General features: G+C 55.4%; 1 pseudogene; it reads left to right on the forward strand.

Moving 5' to 3' along the window:
* Positions 1–13154: 13154 nt before the first annotated feature.
* Positions 13155–14693, forward strand: LOC103711452 (tetrahydroberberine oxidase pseudogene; annotated as a pseudogene).
* Positions 14694–15485: the final 792 nt, after the last annotated feature.

Here is a 15485-nt window from a genome sequence, read left to right on the forward strand (position 1 = left end):
TACGGCCTGAGCGGCCACCCCCAGGATAAAGGGTGGTGGTGCTTTGCGGCGCGGCGAGGGTGCGGCCTCGTCAAGGAGGCTCCTACCTCCATTCACGGCTGGAAGGGGCGCTTCTTTTTCGTTGACGCAGATCCCTCTTGGGGAATCAGGGCAACCTGGGAGACGCCGATGAAGTCCCCGATTGGCCTATCGAGGTTGTCGAGGGAGGAATCCGATGGCGTCGCCGTCTTGAAGGAGTTGGTTGCCGAGGGCCGGCTCCCCCCGGTGGCTCGCCTTATTTCCGAGGATACCTTGGTGAACGTCGGTCTGAGCTCGGTCCCCGCTGACCGTGAGCCCGCCACCATTTCTTTTTTAGCTCCTTTCTCCTCTTTCGTCTCGTTCTTTCCTTCAGTTTCTCAACCTCCGACCACCTCGTCCTTTTTGCAGAGATCGACGACGTCATGCGGTCGGACAAGGCAACGGCTGTTGGTAGGACGTCCCTACTGGAAGCAGTCCGGAGGAAGAAACGAGCTCCTCCGAGCGGGGCCCCACCGGCGAAGAAGTCCCGCCGGCAGGCGACTCCGACGCCGACAGACGGGTCCGGACCCGCCGATCAGGGGGACGCCGCGGGCGCGGACCGGCAGTTGATGCTGTATCAGCCCTCCGACGCCGAGACTACCGTTTCTCCGGAGGCATCACCCGGGCGCGCCCGGGATGGACGGGTTGGACGTGATCGGTCCCCAGCCCAGCCTTCGACTCGGTCGGCTCCGGATGATACGAGGAGGGACGCGCCGAGGCCCCGGCCGAGCGGGACCCTGTCAATTCCAGGGGCGGTCCCCGCCCCGAGCATGGTCAGCATAACTCTTCCCCAAGCGATGGGTAAGGGTAAGGCTGCAGAACCACCGTCCGACTCCGGGGAGAAGTCGGGGTTGGCCTTCACTTTCGCCGGCGCCCGAAACCTCATCGAGATGGTGCTGCTGGAGAAGGACCGCAGGCGGGTCCGGGAGATGAGGGTCCCTGACGTTGGGGCTGCCAGCTGCGTCTGTCTCATGTCGGTGAGTGTTCTTTTGGTCGCTTTCATCATTTATAGGCTCTGTTGATCCCCGCCTGACGCCCTCGTTTTTCCTATCTCTTAGCTCGCCCAGTACATGATCCGCCTGGAGGAGTGCTACGAGGAACAGGCGAGGCTTCTGGCGAGGGCCGAGAGCCAACTGAAGGCAGTAGAGGAGGGAGGTCAGGCTGCGGCGGGGAGGACGAACAGGGACCTCGAGACGAGGCTCCAGGTGGCCGAAGAGCGGGCACTCGGCTTCGCCACCCTCGAGAAGCAACTGATGGAGGCTCGGGAGCAACTCAAGGTTGCCTCGGGTCTCGAGGGCGAGATCAAGAAGGCGGAGGAGCGGGCCGAGAAGCAGTCCCGGAAGGCTGCCGACTACCGGGAGAGGTGGGAGAAGGCCCAGCGGTCAGCCGACAACGCCCGCAACCGGACCCGGTCTCTTGAAGCCAAGCTGGGCGAATTGGAGTCGGCCTTGGAGAAGTCCCGCGCGAGCGACCAGGAGCTTCATTCGCGCCTGGAGGAGGCTGAGGCTGCTCGCATCGCTGCCGAGGCGAAGCACAAGGAGGCCCAGGCTGATCTGCTGAGGGTCTCCTCCGAGGCGGATGACCGGATTGTGGCGAAGGTCTTGGAGGCAAAAGCTCAGATTATGGAGCGAGCAGAGGCGGCGCTGGCCGAGAAGAGTGCGGAGATCGGGCGTCAGGCGGTACAGGCTTATCGTCAGTCCGCCGAGTTCACCCGTGACATGTCGGGGGCGGTACAGGCCTATCGTCAGTCTGACGAGTTCGTCCGTGACATGTCGGGGGCGGTACAGGCCTATCGTCAGTCTGACGAGTTCGTCCGTGACATGTCGGACGCGGGGTCCGACTCCTTTGTCTTAGGCTTCGAGGAAGGCCTGGCAAGGGTGTCGGCTAAGTACCCCGAAATTGACCTGAGTGGGATCTCCCTTCTCGACTCCCCTCCGGCGCCATTGCCTGTTGATTCTCCAACCGTCTCCCTACCCCTTGCAGACGTGCCGGGCGTTCCCGACCCGGGGGTTCCTCCAAGCTGACCCTCTGTACTTTTCTTTGTGTGTTGGCGTTTTGCCAAGTTGTATGGGTCTCGGCCCTGAAACAATGAAAGTTAATGCAAATAGAGTTTCTTCATTTCACTTTCGTCCTTCTTCTTTCTAACTCTTGGTAGCGTCTCGCTGACTCCCGACTCTTGAAATTCTTCTAGCGCTAGGCCAGGTATCTGAGGGTTAGGCCTCAGAAAATTCTTCCGGCACTAAGCCAGGCATCCGAGGGTTAGGCCTCAGGAAATTCTTCCGGCACTAAGCCAGGCATCCGAGGGTTAGGCCTCAGAAAATTCTTCCGGCGCTAGGCCAGGCATCCGAGGGTTAGGCCTCAGAAAATTCCGCTCGTTGGTCGGCCAAGGCTGGCGCAAGCCGAGGCGACCGGTCGGGGCTTCAGGCTAGTCTGCTCCCGGGATGATCATCGGGTTAGCCTGGCATCCGAGGGCCGAGCCTCGGGAAATTCCGCTCGCTGGTCGTGCGCCTGTCGCTTGCCGCCCGACGGGATTTCTCCGTGGCCAGCTGCGATCGTGTTTCTCCTCCTCTCCAAGTGTTGCCTGGGGAACACCAGATGGGCATTAAATGCTAATTGAGGGGTTACCTGGGAAATCGGATCGCCAGTTGCTGCTTGCGAGGAGTGTCAGTTAAGCGGCCGCGATACGCGCGTTCTTCGAGGCGGATGCGGCCTGGGCGCGAGCGGAGATACGTGGACCTAGGGGTACAGGCCACCCGGAGTGTCCTGCACAAAGAATGCGATTAAGGAGAATGATGCTTAGGAAATCGCGGGAAGATACGCCTCGAGAGCCGGATCGGCTCCGGATTCAATGCGCCCGCATTTATTGGAGCCACCCGCATCGGAACGACCGGGGGGCCGCAGTTTGGCTATAAATATAGGTGCAGGTGCGATGAAGCCTGCCAAGCCGGAGCTGTTCAGGTTGCCATGGATCGTGGGCCTCCTCTCCGGCGCATGGTTGAGAGACCCCTACCGAAGGAACGGGAGGCGCGCCCTTCGCGACTTCCGCCAACTAGCCGTTTCATCTGGGATCAACAAGGAGGTTCTCCCCGGCGGAACTCCGCTCTAGGCGTTTCATCCAGGATCACGTCTCCCCTCCTTGAAGTTCGGCCTCCCGATTGAGCTCCGCACCAGGCGCCTGATCCGGGACCGCGCCTCCATATGCTCTTCTCCCTTGTATTCCTTCTCTCCCCTAACACTGGGGAGGACCGGAATATCCCTTGGAGGTGGCGTTCCCCTGGAGGCAGCGGGAGCTTCGTCTGCGGCGGCTCCTCGTCTTTTTCGTGAGGCGTGGATGGCGCCTCCGGTTGGAGGCAGTGTGGACTTCTCCTTCGTCCACTTCTTCTTCATCCGCGCCGGCTCTTCGTCTTTTTCGTGAGACGCCGATGGCGCCTCCGGTTGGAAGCACCCACTTCCGGCGGGATTGCAGCCGCTTCAGATGGAGGTTTCGGGATCCCAGATCTTCAGCTCCTCGGAGTCTCCACCTCTTCTTTACTTTCTTTACACCCTAATTCCCCTCTGGGAATTCCTTGTAATCATACGAGCACGCCATTGTAACCAGAAATTATTGAAATGAAAAGTGTTATACATTTTTGAACTGTCTTTCTGGCATTGTCGTTCTACTGGTAATACATCCGCAGGTTAGCGGAATTCCAGCTCCTTGGAATTTCTCGACCATCTAGGGCCTCCAACTGGTAGGAGCCAGGTCGGTTTACCCAGCGAACCCTATACGGGCCTTCCCAATTTGGCACTAGCTTCTCACCTTCCGCAGGTTGAGATGCTTTGGCTCGCCTTAGCACCAGATCTCCGATTCTGAAAAGCTTCGGTCGGACCTTGGAGTTGTAATATCGGGCCACCCTCCGCTGATACATCGCCATCCGAACCTGCGCCATTTTCCTCGCTTCTTCCAAGAGATCCAGGTTCCCTCGGAGTTGCTCCGAATTGGCCTCGGGTCGGTGCGCGGCCACCCGAGGTGAGGGGAGTCCGAGCTCCACGGGGACAACGGCTTCCGTGCCATAGGTTAGGCTGAAAGGCGTCTCCCCGGTAGGGGTCCGATGCGTGGTCCGATACGCCCAAAGGACATTCTCGAGTTCTTCAACCCAAGCTTGCCCCGTCCGACCGATTCGCACTTTGATTCCTTGGAGGATTGTCCGATTTGTGACCTCGGCCTCGCCGTTGGTTTGGGGATGCGACACAGATGTGAACCGATGCTCGATCCCGAACTCCTCGCAGAAGTCACGGAAATGCTTGTTGTCGAACTGTCGGCCATTATCCGAGATGAGGACCCGAGGTACCCCAAATCGGACAATGATGTTCTTCTTCACGAACTTCCGGACTTGCGCCTCCGTGATAGTGGCCAGCGGCTCTGCCTCCACCCACTTGGTGAAGTAGTCGATTGCAACAATCAAAAATTTTCGCTGAGCTGAAGCGACGGGGAATGGTCCGAGGATATCCATTCCCCACTGGGCGAAGGGCCAGGGTGCAGTGATTGGTGCCAAGGGGACAGAAGGGACTCTCTGGACGTTGGCGTGGCGCTGGCAGGCGTCGCATTTCCGTACATGATCCTTTGAGTCCTCCAACAAGGTAGGCCAATAATAGCCTTGCCTCATGATCTTGTGCGCCAAGGACCTAGCCCCCAAGTGTGATCCGCAAACGCCTTCGTGGACTTCGCCGAGGACGTAGGCCGCTTCCGAGGGGCGGAGGCACTTTAAGAGGGGGGCGGTGAACGAGGTCCGATACAGCCTCCCTTCATAGAATACGTAGTGGGCGGACTTCATAACAAGTCGCCGAGCTTGATCTTCGTCTTCAGGGAGGATCCCTTCGGCGAGGTAGGCGACAAGCGGGTCCATCCAAGACGGCTCCGGATCAATCGCCATCACCGCTCCAGCCTCGCCGATGCTCGGGGCATCCAGGGTCTCCAGGTAGATCGCCCTCGACAAGTTGTGCGCGTCTGCGCTCACTAAGCGGGACAACCTGTCGGCCCTGGCATTTTCACTTCTTGGGACCTGCTGGATGTCGACACTGCCGAGGTCGGGAATGAGTGCTTGCACCTTCCGGACGTAATTCTGCATGGTCGGGTTCCGGGCTTCGAACTCCCCACGGACCTGCCCGACCACCAGCTGGGAGTCGGTGAAGACCTTCAGGCGCCGGATGCCGAGCTCCTTGGTGAGTTTGAGTCCCGTGACTAGGGCCTCGTACTCCGCCTCGTTGTTGGTCACTGGAAATCCGAACCTCAAGGCATACTCGGCTATCACTCCATCAGGGCTGGTGAGGACCAGCCCGGCCCCTCCACCTTCGGGGTTCGACGACCCATCGATGTGAAGCGTCCAAATCGGGAGGTCGAGGCTGGGTGTTTCCGGCGACCTAGGTTCCGCCTCCTGCACCGTGCACTCAGCGAGGAAATCCGCGAGCGCCTGGGCCTTGATGGCGGGTCGGGGCTGGTAGCGGATGTCGAACTCACCAAGTTCTACTGCCCACTTCACCAGCCGTCCCGCATTCTCAGGATTGCTGAGGATCTGCCGCAGCGGTTGATCGGTCAAGAGGGTGACAGAATGGGCCTGGAAATAGGGGCGAAGCCTCCTGGTCGCGGTCAGCAGCGCGAAGGCGATCTTTTCAGCCTTCGTATATCGCGTCTCGGCATCCCGTAGGACCCGGCTGATGTAGTACACAGGCTTCTGGAGCTTTGCCTCTTCCCGAACCAGTACCGCACTGACTGCGGTTGGGGAGACCGCCAGATAGAGGTAGAGCATCTCCCCTTCTTGCGGCTTGGACAGCAGGAGAGGAGACGCCAAGTATTCCTTGAGCTGGTCGAATGCTGCTTGACATTCGGCCGTCCAGAGGAAGTCTTTCGGGCGTTTCAACACCTTGAAGAAAGGTTGCAGCGTTCGGCCGATTTTGCCACAAATCGTCCGAGCGCGGCGACCCTCCCAGCGAGCTCCTGAACCTCCTTCACTTTGGTCGGAGGGGACATATCTTGGATGGCCTTGATTTTGTCCGGGTTGGCTTCGATCCCCCGCTGGTTGACAATGAAACCGAGGAACCTCCCGGCCGAAGCGCCAAAGGCGCACTTCGCTGGGTTCAGCTTCATGCGAAACTTTCGCAGGGTGGCGAAAGTCTCCTCCAGATCCGCGATGTGCTGGTCTGCATGGCGGCTCTTCACCAGCATATCGTCCACGTACACCTCCATGTTCCGGCCGATTTGCTCTTTGAAGATTTTGTTGACGAGGCGCTGGTAAGTGGCGCCAGCATTCTTCAGACCGAAGGGCATTACCTTGTAACAGTACAGCCCCCGGTCTATTATAAAGGCAGTTTTCTCCTCGTCCTGTGGAGCCATCATTATCTGGTTGTAGCCGGAGAAGGCGTCCATGAAAGACAGCAGCTGATATCCGGAAGTCGCGTCGACCAGTTGGTCTATCCGCGGAAGCGGAAAGCTATCCTTGGGGCATGCCTTGTTCAGGTCGGTGTAGTCGACGCACATCCTCCACTTTCCGCTCGCCTTCCGGACAAGTACGACATTTGCCAGCCATTCGGGGTAGTTGACCTCCCTTATGAATCCTGCCTCCAAGAGCTTGTCTACCTCCTGGTCGACCACTCGGATCCGATCCGGGGCACAGTGTCTCTTCTTCTGTTTTACCGGTCGGTGGGTCGGGTCGACGTTGAGGGCGTGAGAAATGACCTCCGGGTCGATCCCAGGTACATCGGCCGCCGACCAGGCAAACACATCGACATTGGCTCGGAGGAATTCCACCAACCGGGCCCGAGCTCCCATGTCGAGATTGGCGCCGACCCGGATCGTCCTGTCCGGGCGACCTTCCTCGAGGGGAACTTCGATCACACCCTCGGCCGGCTCCCCGTGCCGCAAGGCCACCTCGTCTCTGGCGTCGAGGGACTCGACGCTTAAGGCTTCTACGGGCTTCTTCCCTTTGAGAGTTGCTAGGAAACATTGCCTTGCGGTCGGTTGGTCACCTCGGACCTCTCCAATCCCGGCCGCCGTGGGGAACCGCATGAGCAAGTGGTACGTAGAGACCACCGCGCGAAGGGCATTCAGTCCGGGTCGTCCGAGGATAGCGTTGTAGGCCGAGGGAACACGGACGACCAAGAACCCGAGCCGCACCATGGCTTCTGCGGGTGCAACGCCCGCAGTCACAGGCAGCTCAACGACACCTTCGGCCGAGATAGCGTCACCAGTGAATCCTATGAGGGGGGTGGATGTTTTGTGCAACAATTGTCTGGACAAGCTCATCTTTTGGAAGGCCTCGTAAAACAAAATATCAGCTGAGCTTCCACTATCCACAAGAACACGCCTTACATCATAGTTTGCCATAGTGAGGGAGATCACCATGGCGTCATCGTGGGGGGTCTGAACCCCCTTTACATCTTCATCACAAAAAGTGATTACATTACCGACCCTCTGCCTCTTTGCGACGGCTGCCCCTGACGCTTCAGTCGAGCCCCCTGCGTTCCTCTCGGGCCGGGGGCAGCCCCCAGTGATAGTGTGGATCACGCCCGCGACGGGTCGATTCTGCTCCCGAGGCTCCTGAGGGGCCGGGTCGGCCGGACGCGGGTCTGCGGGGGGACGTCGGTCGTTCACATATCGACCGAGACGCCCTCGGCGGATGAGAGCCTCGATTTCGTCCCGAAGCTGGAAGCAGTCTTCGGTGTCGTGGCCGTGGTCCCGGTGGTACTCACAGTACGCCCGAGAGGGCCTCCTCCCAGGAATCTTCTTCATCTGTCTCGGGACCGGGAGGTCCTCCCGCCCCTTGATTTTCATGAGGATCTGGGCCCGGGGAGTCAGGAGAGGAGTGTACCGGTTGAAACGTCGGGGCGGAGAACGAGGGCGTAGGGCGCCGTGGTTCCTCGCCGGCGACAGGCTTCTGCGCCGACGTTGAGGCGTCGGGCTCCTCCTCTGGCGTGCCTCTTTTCGCCTTTTCTTCCCGAGCTTTGGAGGGATCTCGGCGGCCTCCTTGCTCCGGTGGGCGGCCGCCTTCTCGGCGTCCGCATACTGGTTCGCCCGGGACAACAGCTCCGCGGCAGGCGTTTGTCCAGGGAGAAGGTGAGTCTGCCCTTTCGGAAGCCACGCTTCAGGGCTGAAAGAGCCACCTCCTGGCTCAGGTTCCGGACTTCCAGCGTAGCCTTGTTGAAGCGGGTAAGATAATCCCGCAAGCTTTCTCCCTCGTTTTGCCGGACATCAAAGAGGGAGTCGGAGACCAGTCGCCGCCGGCTACTGACGGCGAAATGGGTGATGAAGAGACGAGTAAACTGGTCGAAGGACTGGATTGAGTTAGCCTCCAAGCCGGCGAACCACGCCCTTGCCGGGCCACGGAGGGTCGCCGGGAAGGCCTTGCAGAGGAGAGGATCTGATGCTCCGTGGAGGAGCATAAGGGTCCTGAAACTCTCGACGTGATCCCGCGGGTCCGCCGCCCCGTCATAGGGCTCGATCGCCGGCATTTTAAACCCCGGCGGATTCGGGGTCCGCAGGATCCTCGAGGCAAGCGCCGGCTGGGAGGAGATCTCCAAGTCGGCAAAGGGATCTTTGGAGTGGCCCTTCAGGACCTGGAGTTGTCGGTGGAGATCGTCCACCCGCCGGTCCAGGGAGCGCGACCGATGGGTGGGAGACAAGGAGCACCGAGAGGGGGACCGACTGGAGCGCGGGTTCCTTGAGGACTGGGGGGTCTGGGAACGCGCCCGGGCCCGCCTCTCGTATCCCGCGCAGCTCCGATGGGAAGGTCCCGGCAGAATGGACCGTGCTCGAGAATCTTCCTCGCGCCGGCGCTCCTCCCCATGGGAGAGGAAGGAGCGCGGGTTGAGGAGGACAGGTGAGCGCTCAGGGAGCAGCGGCTCCTGGGCCCGCTGCGGCGCCCGAGACATCACACCCTGCAGGTTCTGCACTGCCTCCGCGAGGGTGCGAACCTGCTGGGCTAACTGGTCGAACTGAGCGGCTTCGACCATCTGAATGGGGGGTGGAACGGTGGAGTGTTGCTGAGAATGTGTTGGAGACGCAGCGGCCTCCCGGCCGGAGGCGCGAGAGGCCCCGCGACCGGAGGCATTGGAAGCTCCACGACCACCTCGCCGTGCCATTACGATCGCTCTGAGATTCGGTCCCTTCCTCTAGCGCCAACTGTTGCTGGTGGTCCAAACCGAGAACGATTGGCACAGCGGTGTGAACGGGGTTCCGTTTGAGTTGCCTTGGTTGGTGTTGATTGCGCTCCACCTTCCACCGGGAAACCTGCAAGCAAGCCTCGCACCACCACTGGGGTAGTGGGGGCCCTCCGACGATCAAGTCAGAGGAGATTGAAGGAGAAGGAGAGATAATAGTAGCAAGTAAGAGAATGCACTGGAAGTTCTTGCTTACCTCCCCCCTTCTCCCCCCAGCCGCATATATACCAGGCTGGGGGGTCCTTCTGGGGGGTTGGTCATCGTGTGGCACGATGGAGTTGCCACTGACATGGCCGTTACAGGGCGTCGTGGGGCAGCGCTGGGTACGGCCATGACAGGGCGTAGTGGAGCTCCGCTTTGTACGGCTGTTACAGGAGATCGTGGAGCAGCGCCGGATACGACCGTTGCAGGGAGTAGTGGAGCAGAGGGTCGCGGCGTGCTTCAGGGGAACAGCCTGTCGTTGTCGAGAGATTGCCGACTCGGGGTCGGATTGCTGGATCAAGGGGCAGCCGACTCGGGGTCGGGCTGCGAAGCCGAAGATATCCGACTCGGGGTCGGACTGCTGGATCAAGGGGCAGCCGACTCGGGGTCGGGCTGCGAAGCCGAAGATATCCGACTCGGGGTCGGGTTACTGGATCAAGGGGCAGCCGACTCGGGGTCGGGCTGCGAAGCCGAAGATATCCGACTCGGGGTCGGGTTACTGGATCAAGGGGCAGCTGTAGTCTTCTTGGGCGCGCGTGCCGGTCACGTGGGGCATGGTGGCTGAGTTCCTCCGTAACAGCTGTCAAGTACACTATTTCAACAAAAATGCAGACAAAAAGTCTCTTCAGTTTAATATAATTCTTGAATAAAAATATTAAAAAATATATATAAAAAAAAGGCCCATGAAACTATTCTTGGCAATACTGTTTACCATGTAAAGCAAGAGCATCCCATGGCGCTTCATGGTCAAAGAATTTGTCCAGAAAGGGATCTCTCTAAAGAGAAAGTAGGGTCATTATGGAAAATTCACTCCATCTAATTAATAAAAGTCCCATCCCACCATCTCCCCTTCAAGTGAGTACCCAAGCAGCCACTGCAACATCACGGCACGGCAGCCATTCAACCCCCCCTCCCTCCTCCTCTTTCTCTACCCTCCTTTTCTTTTGCTAAAAACCATCTCCCCCTTCAAGGGAGCACCGAAGCTGCAACTGCAACATCACGGCACAGCAGCCATTCAACCCCCTCCCTCCTTTTCTCTCTCTACCACCCAAGAGGGGAGAAGAAACCGAGAGGAGAAAATTAAAAGAATCTCCACCCTCCAAGAAGTCCATCTCCAATCCCCCTATCTTTCTTCCTGATGGCCTAGCTGGATCAGGAGTAATGACTTGTGAGGGAAGGAAAACCAAGACCAAAACCAAAAAAGAGAAGGGATGAAAGATAAGAGTGGCTTCAGGCGTGTATCAGGCCAACCAAATCCCTCCTCTCTCTCTCTCTCTCTCTCTCTCTCTCTCTCTCCCCACCCAAAACAAAACTATTGTCCCCAACTTCCCCAATTGCCCCTCTGCAGGCCAGGAAACCCTCCACCTCCCTTCCAAGGCTTCCATCAAGGGGGAAGACTCGTAGCCAGCTTCTGCTCCCGGAGGCCTTCCATTGGCCCGAGGCCTTAGGCGACCGCCTCGGTCGCCTAGAGCTCGGGCCGGCCCTGAGCGGAGGTGAAGGTAGTCTAAGACTATTAGAGACCTGAGCTCTAGGCGACCCGAGCTCTAGTCTCTATCAGGGCCGGCCCGAGCTCTAGGCGACCGACTAAGGCCTCGGGCCAATGGAAGGCCTCCGGGAGCAGAAGCTGGCTACGAGTCTTCCCCCTTGATGGAAGCCTTGGAAGGGAGGTGGAGGGTTTCCTGGCCTGCAGAGGGGCAATTGGGGAAGTTGGGGACAATAGTTTTGTTTTGGGTGGGGAGAGAGAGAGAGAGAGAGAGAGAGGAAGGATTTGGTTGGCTTGATACACGCCTGAAGCCACTCTTATCTTTCATCCCTTCTCTTTTTTGGTTTTGGTCTTGGTTTTCCTTCCCTCACAAGTCATTACTCCTGATCCAGCTGGGCCATCAGGAAGAAAGATAGGGGGATTGGAGATGGACTTCTTGGAGGGTAGAGATTCTTTTAATTTTCTCCTCTCGGTTTCTTCTCCCCTCTTGGGTGGTAGAGAGAGAAAAGGAGGGAGGGGGTTGAATGGCTGCTGTGCCGTGATGTTGCAGTTGCAGCTTCGGTGCTCCCTTGAAGGGGGAGATGGTCTTTAGCAAAGAAAAGGAGGGTAGAGAAAGAGGAGGAGGGAGGGGGGGTTGAATGGCTGCCGTGCCGTGATGTTGCAGTGGCTGCTTGGGTACTCACTTGAAGGGGAGATGGTGGGATGGGACTTTTATTAATAAGATGGAGTGAATTTTCCATAATGACCCTACTTTCTCTTAGAGAGAGGTCCCTTTCTAGACAAATTCTTTGACCGTGAAGCGCCATGGGATGCTCTTGCTTTACATGGTAAACAGTATTGCCAAGAGCAGTTTCATGGGCCTTTTTTATATATATATTTTTTAATATTTTTATTCAAGAATTATATTAAACTGAAGAGACTTTTTGTCTGCATCTTTGTTGAAATAGTATACTTGACAGCAATCTGTTCCTGGAAATTGGACCCGGGGGCGACCGTCGGCTGAGAAGGAAGAGCTTCGATGCTGGAATGGCAGGTGACGGTCCGTCGGCGAGCGGCATCCTTCGGGAGCCCTGCAACAAGCCAATGGCCGGGGTTTCCGGCGCCGGCCCTCCGATGCTTAAGTCAGAGGGGGGCTTAATTTTGGAGAAGGAGATGGACTGTATTTAGAAGTCCTAAAACCTCCCTTGAGAGGAAGGAGTTTTCCTTTTTATAGAGGGAGTGGCAGGGTTACCTGTGATGTGACTGGGCGAATTAATGGATTACCGTCACGATTGGACGTGGGCGTGTGAAGTAATGAGTTGCCGTGGATGGCCCGTTCCCATCATGGGAGGAGATGGCACGTAGCCAGAGCTTGCTTGTGGCGCGTAGTGCAGTACATTCTTGGGAATGGTGAGGTGTTGACAGTCGTAGCAGGGTATGGTCCCTTGTTGATATGTCGTGGCGCGGCCAGCAAGTAAAGCATGGTGCGGTGAGGCTGCTGCAGGGCATGGCCGCAGCATATGGACGACAAGGTCGGCCTTCTGAGGTCAGCTCGGCCTTTTGTGCTCGGCATTCTGTGCTCGGCAACCTTCTAACTCGGCCTTCTGAGCTTGGCTTGCATGAGCTCGGCTCGGTCTTCTGAGCTCGGCTCGGCTTGCATGAGCTCGGTCTTCTGAGCTCGGCTTGCATGAGCTCGGCTCGGTCTTCTGAGCTCAGCTCGGCCTTCTGAGCTCGGCTTGCATGAGCTCGGCTCGGCCCGCATGAGCTCGGCTCGGTCTTCTAAGCTTGGCTCGGCTTGCATGAGCTCGATCTTCTGAGCTCGGCTCGATTTTCTGAGCTCGGCTCGGCCTGCATGAGCTCGGCTCGGTCTTCTGAGCTTGGCTCGGCTTGCATGAGCTCGATCTTCTGAGCTCGGCTCGATTTTCTGAGCTCGGCTCGGCCTGCATGAGCTCGGCTTGGCCTGCATGAGCTCGGCTTGACCTGAGCTCGGGTCGGTCTTCTAAGCTCGGCTCGGCCTGCATGAGCTCGGCTTGCATGAGCTCGGCTCGGTCTTCTGAGCTCGGCTTGCATGAGCTCGGCTCGCTGTCGGATTTGAGTGCTTTAATTGTATTTGTGGGGTGGTCCATTTTTTCCCCTAATACAATCTATTTCTATGATATTTTTTTAACTATTTTATATTTATTAAAAAAATTATTATTTAAAAAAAAAGAGGCCCATTTACTGAATTCGTCTTAGCCCCCGGATGTATTGGGCCGCCCCTGCTCTCTACTCCTCTCTTCTGGAATCCTCCATTAAAAACCTCCGCTTCGCATCGCCTTCGAGCTCAAAGCCACGCTTCATCGTCGTTCCCACGAATGAATCCCACATCCAGGCATCAGTCATCTGCTGCAGGAGCCACCGCCTATCGATCAGAACCCAGAGCGGGGGGCACGACTACGAAGGTCTATCCTTTCGGTCCGAAGACGACGAGGAGCCTTTCGTTCTGGTCGACCTCGCAAACCTCCGATCGGTGAGCGTCGACGTGCAAGACAATGTGGCTTGGGTCCAGGCTGGTGCCACTCTCGGCGAGCTCTACTACTGGATTGCCAAGAAGAGCAGCACCCATGCGTTCCCTGCTGGCCTCTGCCCCTCGGTCGGCGTTGGTGGACACTTCAGTGGAGGTGGCTTCGGCACCCTTCTGAGGAAATATGGGCTCTCTGCTGATAATATCCTTGATGCCAAGCTAGTCGATGCAGATGGAAGACTATTAGACCGGGAGTCCATGGGTGAGGATCTCTTTTGGGCCATAAGAGGAGGTGGAGGAGCAAGCTTTGGGGTGATCGTTTCATGGAAGATCAGGTTGGTCCCAGTTCCACAGAGAGTCACAGTATTCACCATCTGCAAGAACTTGGAGCAGGGTGCTGCAGTAGAGCTTATTAACAAATGGCAGTACATTGCGCACAAGCTCCCCGAGGACTTATACCTCAAAATTGACATAAGGCCATTGGATTGGGTAGGGAAAGAGAAGGCAGCTGTGTTCTTATCCTTGTTCCTTGGGAAGTGCGGTGAGCTACTCCAATACATGGGAGATAGTTTTCCGGAGCTGGGACTGAAGAGAGAGGACTGCAGAGAGATGAGCTGGATTGAGTCCGTCATATACTTCGCCAGCTTCTACCTCAGTGGAGATACCATGGAGGCTTTGTTGCACAGTAGATCACAACCAAAGGAATTCTATAAGGGCAAGTCCGACTATGTGAAGGAACCCATCCCACTGAGCGGTTGGGAAGGGATTTGCCAAAGGCTTTTGGAGAGGGAGAATAGTACCATGGTCCTCACTCCCCATGGTGGGAGGATGGGTGAGATATCAGAGAGAGAGATCCCTTACCCTCATAGGGAGGGCACACTGTACAATATCCATTATGCTGTGTGGTGGGATGATGGTGGGGCCTCCGAGAACAACTTGGGTTGGATTCGTAGGTTGCACCGGCATATGACTCCATATGTTTCCAAGCATCCCAGGGCTGCCTATTTGAACTACAGGGATTTGGACTTGGGCAGGAATGAGAAAGGTAACACAAGCTACGCAACGGCTGAAGTCTGGGGTAGGAAATACTTCAAGGATAATTTCAAGAGATTGGCTATTGTGAAGGCCAAAGTTGACCCTGAGAACTTCTTCAGAAACGAGCAGAGCATCCCACCTTTTCATGCAAAAAAAGGGGATGAGGGTTGGTTCCAAGGAGTCCGTTTCAGACCCCAAACCATTAATAAACCGCATGCTTTGATTAACAATAAACTGACATGAATTGAGTTGCGTGGTCTATTGGCTGCGGATTGGCCAGGACTAAGGCCTTGTTTGGGGGAGCTGTTGGCAGTAGAGCTGTTGGAAGTAGAGCTGTCTGAAGTAGAGCTGTTATAAAAAGCTGTTTGCTGTTTGGTAACTACATTCGTAAAGTGCTGTGGTACTTTGTTTTGTGTTTGGTAAACAAACTGAGAAAATACTTTTATATGACAAAATTACCATAAAAGACATTGCATAGTATTATACAACACGACATAATAAAACATAACATAAATTAATACATAAATATACGATATAGTATAATATTATTGTAATATAAAATAATATTATGTTAATATAGCATAATAGTAATATAATTATTAGAGTAAATTAATATTTGGTAATATAACATAATATTAAATTATTTAACATAACATATTAATGTATTATGATATAATGTAATATATATTATATTTATAATATAATACAATAATAAAAGTATAAAATATTATAATTATTAGTATAAATTAATTTCTCATAATATAACATAATATTAAATTATTTAAAATAACATATTAATGTATTATAATGTAATGTAATATAATACAATATTTATAGTATAATACAATAATAAAGGTATAAAATATTATAATTAATATTATAAATTAATTTTCCATAATATAACATAATATTAAATTATTTAAAATAACATATTAATGTATTATAATGTAATGTAATATAATACAATATTTATAGTATAATACAATAATAAAGGTATAAAATATTATAATTATTAGTATAAATTAATTTTTCATA

Source organism: Phoenix dactylifera, chromosome 8, assembly GCF_051530095.1.
Source record: "Phoenix dactylifera cultivar Ajwa chromosome 8, Ajwa_hap1_PhDact_Kaust_v1.1, whole genome shotgun sequence".
Taxonomy (NCBI): Eukaryota; Viridiplantae; Streptophyta; class Magnoliopsida; order Arecales; family Arecaceae; genus Phoenix; species Phoenix dactylifera.